Source organism: Budorcas taxicolor, chromosome 19 (assembly GCF_023091745.1).
Source record: "Budorcas taxicolor isolate Tak-1 chromosome 19, Takin1.1, whole genome shotgun sequence".
Classification (NCBI taxonomy): domain Eukaryota; kingdom Metazoa; phylum Chordata; class Mammalia; order Artiodactyla; family Bovidae; genus Budorcas; species Budorcas taxicolor.
This window is the reverse complement of record NC_068928.1, coordinates 60,982,940-60,988,939: the sequence shown is the minus strand read 5'-3', so window position 1 is coordinate 60,988,939 and position 6,000 is coordinate 60,982,940. Positions and strand designations below refer to the sequence as shown.

Here is a 6,000-nt window from a genome sequence, read left to right as displayed (position 1 = left end):
CCACCGAGAGGGCGGGGTCCCACCGCCGGCCTCCATTGGTGAAGAGCCCACAGCGCGGCTCACAGTTAGCCAACGGGCGACGGCGGTGGGCGGACCCACTCCACTGGCGACCCGCCCCCAGCTCCGAGGCACGGCTTGCCATTGGGTGGAGGAGAGTGACGCAACGGCTGCAGGCCACGTGGTGGTGTTTTCATTGCGGGGGCGGCGGGGCGGAGCGAGGGAAGGGAGAGACCCGGCCGCTGGGCCCGGCCTGCGGGGTGAGTCCGGTACGCCGTCTGCGTCGCGGTCGCGGGGAAGCAGACGGGCCGGTGCGCCGGCCTCACCCCACCCGACGCCCCGGCTATTAAACTGACAGTTTAGGGGCGCGCGTTGGACGCTAAGGCCCCACCCTCTTCTGGAGTCTTCGAGCTGCTTGGAAACTGTTTCTACGCAAGGGTGCTGAGGCCGGACAGATAAGGGGCTGTCTCATCCCTTGTCCCGCCGTTACAACTCTTACCGCAGGTTCAGAGCTATGTTAACAATGAACTTTATCTCGTTGAATTCTTATAAAAGTTTGTGAAGAAGGTACGATTATGTCCAGTTTAGAGAGACTGTAACAGAAGCAGAGAACTGCTGCACAGTTCTGTCTGAAATAACACCGTAAATGGTAAAATGTGGAGTTGCCTGATTTCAAGACCCGTACACCAAACGACTCTGCTAGACACTGTTTGGCAAAACCTGTCTGAACTGTAGCTGAAAAAAAAAAAAAAAACCCGAAAGAAAATGTGTGTAGCATAGTATTTTTAATGAAAGGGATGGAGTTTTGTAGACAGCACAGTAAAAACTCGGGTAATTGGAGGTGAATCCTGACGAAGGGTCCCTTTTCCCAACCTAAATACATGTTGCCATCGAATTACCAGCACAGCTTATGAATCAGCAGGCCTGCTAGTTTTAGCTTCATATAATTACTGATAATTTTTTAATTCAGGCTTTTCCAGTTTTGAGGTGAAATGGTATTTTATTGTTGTCTTGCCACAGCATTCAAACTGGCATGGTTCAATTTTTCTATTATGTGACAAAGCTATATATATATATATAGTTTTTGAAACAGTGAACAAAGCGGGCTTCTTCTCTTAAGCTTTTCTGGTTGACTTTTGGTTTTGTTTTTCTGAAACGCAAATATAACAGTTTCTTCTTTCACTGCTATTATTCTTTCTCTCAGCTGATGTAAAAATAGCTCAGCTCATAGATGGCCAGATGTTGATTGCTCTTTAGCTGAATGTGAGGTGTTGTGTAAATTGTTGTAAGGGAGGCAGCTGCTGCTTGGATGGTTTAACTGAATCGTCCTTGTAACCTCTCAGCTCAGAGCTGATTTCCGGCTCACCTCCCAGCTCAGGCAAATGCTGCAGCCCTTTTTGTTCTATTTAGAAACCAAAAAATATGGCATGCTAGGTGTAGGGTTGTTGGGAGAATCACATAATGTGCCCAGGAGGTTTTAAAAGTCTCATTATTGCCAAGAATTTGGACTTGATGGAGTAGAGATGGGAGCTGGTGTTAGTTTTTGAGCAGGAGTGTTTCATGATAAAAGCAGTGTTTTAGGCAGATAAACTGGGCCAGGGTGTGAAAAATAGATTAGAAAGGGGAAAAGCCTAGACTAAGGTGAAATTTTAGGAGTGAAAGAAGTGAGAAAGTGGGCTCTAGGATGGGGGCAAGGTTAGGACAAACCCAAGAGGTGTTTTTCCTGTAATATATTTGACATAAAACATTGTCTAAATTTAAGGTTTACAACATATTGTAAGGTTTACCACGTGTTGATTTCATACATTTATGTAATGTAATATGACTGCCATTGTAGATATAATTAGCCCCTCATCACATCACACTAAGGGCTATTTGGAAGCAGTGCTATCCAATAGAAAGAAATGAGAGCCACAGGTGTGAACCCCAAATGTAATTTAAAATTTTAGAGACATATGCCATTTAAATTTTTTGAAACCCCACCTTGTTAAAAAGGGTAAAGAAAAATGGGCAAGTTAGTTTTAATAATATTTAACCCTTTAAATGTTATTAAATTTAACCCAGTATGTCAAAAAGATCATTTTAGTAAGTAACCCAGGTAAAATTGTTGATCAGTCAGTTAAATTATTGATCAGTCAGTTTAGATTGTCGTTTTTTAGCATTAATATTTAAAATCCCATGTTTCTGGGACCTCCCAGATGGTCTGGCAGCTAAGACTCTGAGATCCCAGGGCAGGGTGCCCAGGTTTGTTCCCTGGTTGGGGAACTAGATCTCAACTAAGATCCAGCGCAGCCAAATATATAAATTAATAAATATTAAAAATAAACTAGCAATTAAAAAAAATCCTGTGTGTTCTTTTCACTTCCTGCATATCTCAGTTCACAGTAGCTACGTTTTAGGTGCTGTCTCATTGTCCAGGGGACTTTTGAGAGCCTAAGCTTCAGGGCCCAATGGCTGATGGGGACGTGGGGGTAGTTGGGAAGAAGAGGGAAGATTTAAAGCCATTTCCGTGGGAACCCACTCCAGTATTCTTGCCTGGAGGATCCCATGGGTGGAGGAGCCTGGTGGGCTACAGTCCATGGGGTTGCAAGAGTAGGACACACCTGAGCGGCTAAACCACCAACCTCCGCCGTGGTCAGGAGGCCCACTCTGCCGCCTTCAGCAGCCAGACGTCCGGCAGGTGTTTAGGAAGATGCATTCAGTTTCAGACCCGTTGGGGGGGTAGACTGGATGCTCATCAGAATCAAGGCTCCGATCTAGAGATGCGGACACAGAAGAAAACTGCTCCCCTTCCCGGCTCCACGTTTTCTTGCGAATGGTCTGCCTTATCTGTTTCCTACCGGGTCACCACCCGCCAGGTACCACGTGGGCATAACATCCCAGGGCGGCCTCATCTGTTTTATTTTTCCCAAGACACTACAGAAATCTGTATCTTACGTCAAGGTATAGAGAAATATTTGTTTATAGAAACCTGTATTTTTATGTAAAAATTTTAAATGCTGACAATGAATTCTTCTTTTTGAAAAACATTCTGTGAGCCAAACTCAATGCGTCCGCTGGCTGGATGTGGCCTGTGGACAGCCAGCTTGTGACTTCTGTGAGAGACAGAAGGTGCCACTTTGAGAGGTTCCACCCTCAAATTAAAAAAAAAAATCCCAGAAACCCATTTGGATAAAAAGCCAAGGGAAAGATTATAAATAAATTCAGAGGTGCTGAATTCATCTGCTGTCAGGCCGTTTTGGTTTTTTCAAGTTCTAGTTCTTGTGTGGTTTCTGTGTCAGTGGAAGCTCCTGATTTAGATACTGACTTACGGCATCTTTTTTTTTAAAGAATTATTCTTTGATGTGGACCACTTTTAAAGTCTTCACCGAATTTGTTACAGTATTGTTTCTGTTTTGTGTTTTGGCTTTTTGGTGTCTGGGGTCTCAGCTCCCTGACCAGGGACGGAACCTGCATTCTTTGCGTTGAAAGGTCTCATCTTAACCTCGAGACCACCAGGGACGTCCTTGCTTATGGCAGGTTAGTCCTTGCATACTCTTGGAACAGAGTTCTCAAGGCCAAGTAACAGAAGCAAAGGAATATTGGAGGAGAGGGAGGGAGAGAACACACAGTTTACTAAAATGGGAACAGGAGTCTGACCTTTTCTCTTTTTTCTCCAATTAGAACTCCTACGGTCCATCTTTTCCCAGACAAAATATCCATTCTCTCTAGGGAAACATACCTCAGCAGAAGATTGGGAGGACCAAGCCAGGGTCTGAAAATCTAACATCCTTGGTAAGATAAAATTGCAGGCCACAGTTCAGCAAATGGGACTTCCTATTTGTGTAACAATCAGGTTGTAATTGAAAGATGCTGACCAGGGCGTGCACAGGCCATTAACAGGGGAAGCTGGAAATGAGACATCCTGTCTGATGCAACCGTCCGGACACCCAATATGGTTGACCGTGACACCCAACTGCCTATAATTAGAGTGATTACTAGGTGAGTAAGTACCACTCCTGGCTGCTGCTGCTTTTTATAAAACCCATTCTATTTTTATAAAATCATGTCACGGGAACCGATCTCCCTTTTCTCTTCTGGTTGAAGTGTTTCGACACTCGGAATGAGAGCTGGGAAAGAATAGACCCGCGATGGATAAATGTACGTGGTAGTCTGTGGTTAAAGAGGAGAGGAGGAGCCCTGAGAGCAGGTAAGCCTTGAGGGGCGAGGAAAGGGCAGGGTGACGGCTCGCAGTGCGGAAGGAGCTCAGGAAGTCAGTCCCACAGCTCTCAATAGGGGAGGACGCGCTGGAATATAGGGTGACTTCTGGGAAAGGAGATGGTCCCGTGGGCTTGGCCATCAGGAAGTCCCCAGTCAGGGCAAAACTGGACTTTTGTGTTACTCAATCTGGGCCCCATCTGTGTGCGAGAGCGTGGCTGCAGTGAGTGAATAGACCCTGGGATGTGCCTTTGTTCCCCAAATGGAACCATTATTTCTGGTTTTATTGGTTACATAAAGGGACGACAAGGGGCAAAAATCTAACAACCTATCTAATAATCCTTGATGTGTATATTTCCTCTCGAGGGAAAGAAACAATGATACGTCACTGAAGAAGGGGTATCTTTGTTTTCACCTCCCTCCCTAATCTGCCATATTTTGGCTTCCAGAACTGTCTTCCTAAAACACCAAAACATATCACAGGTTCTCCATAAATAGTTTCTGATCAGCTGGCATTCATGAAGTCAGCAGCTTTCTATGCCTGTGTTTACAGACAAGCCTTGAGCTAATGGTCTATCATTCAAGACAATGCAGGGAGCTTCAGTCACGGAGTTTCTGTTCGCCGGGACCTCTGAAGACCAGCCAGATTACAGACTTGGGTTCATCAGATCAGCCAGTCACCCAGACTTAAGTGTTAGCGTACAGATAGAGGTGGTATCTGCAAATGGAAAAGAAAGCTTTATAGAAAACTTGGCTCGAAGCATCTCAGTAAATGCCCATGACATCCCTCCTCTCCAGGGGTTTACCTGCGTCGTGCCGCTGCGTAAACCAGGTGGGGAGATGCTGGATCAACCTCCCGGGGTCTGGGGGCAGGTTGTGATGGAGACGTTCACTCGGTCAGACTTGTTCGCTCCGTTTCACTGTGCCTCTCACGCGGTCACGACTTGAGGCCAGAACCAGAGTTGCAATCCAGACCCCTCAGCCATTCTCTAGAGAGGCAGGGTAGAGAGAGACGGGCGGGCCTGTGCCCCGAAGGCCAGAGGTCAGGTTCAAAGGGGAGGCATGGGGTTCTGCTGCTTCTCCAAAAGGCTCACAGCTTTGTTTACCTTCGCTGGGTTATCGCTCGAAGGACAGCGGGCCCTCCGTATCTGTGGGTTCCGCATTCATGAATTCCACCATACTTTGATCGAAAATCTCAAATAAGTGAATTCCAGTTCTAAAAGGCAAACTTGGAATCTGCCATGCCAGTAAATATTTACATAGCACTTACACTTTATCGAGCTTCCCTGGGGGCGCAGATGGTAAAAGATTCCCCTGGAGTACAAGAGATGCAGGTTCGATCCCTGGGTCAGGAAGATCCCCTGGAGAAGGAAATGGCAACCCACTCCAGTATTCTCACCTGGAAAATCCCATGGACGGAGGAGCCTAGTGGGCTAGGTCTACGGGGTTGCAGAGAGTCAGGCGTGACTATGCATGTCTGATGCTAACACTACATCGTATTAGGTGTTACAAGTGATGCAGAGATGGTTTAAAGTATGTGGGAGGTGTGCCTAGGTTGTGTGCAAATACCATGCTGTTTTATGTCATAGATTTGATTTTTTTTCCTGCCTTACACAGAATGTGGGATCTTAGTTCCCCAACCAGGGTTGGAATCTGTGCCCTCAGCAGGGGAAACGTGGAGTCTTACCCACTAGGCCGCCAGTGAAGTCCCTAAGGAATTCATTTTGATATGGGGAAAAGTGAAGTCGCTCAGTCGTGTCCGACTCTTTGCAACCCTGTGGACTGTAGCCCACCAGGCTCCTCCGT

General features: G+C 46.4%; 1 protein-coding gene across 2 annotated transcripts in view; it reads left to right on the top strand.

Annotated features, from left to right (window-relative positions):
• Nucleotides 1–4,081: 4,081 nt before the first annotated feature.
• The window catches only part of PRKAR1A (protein kinase cAMP-dependent type I regulatory subunit alpha), a 44,096-nt gene continuing 42,177 nt past the window's right edge, over nt 4,082–6,000 (top strand). Inside the window, exon 1 of one of the 2 annotated variants that reach the window (XM_052658792.1) lies at nt 4,082–4,186. The gene's annotated coding sequence lies outside the window, so the exon portion shown is untranslated. The remainder of the gene's footprint in view (nt 4,187–6,000) is intronic. The other variant, XM_052658791.1, reaches the window with a different exon arrangement.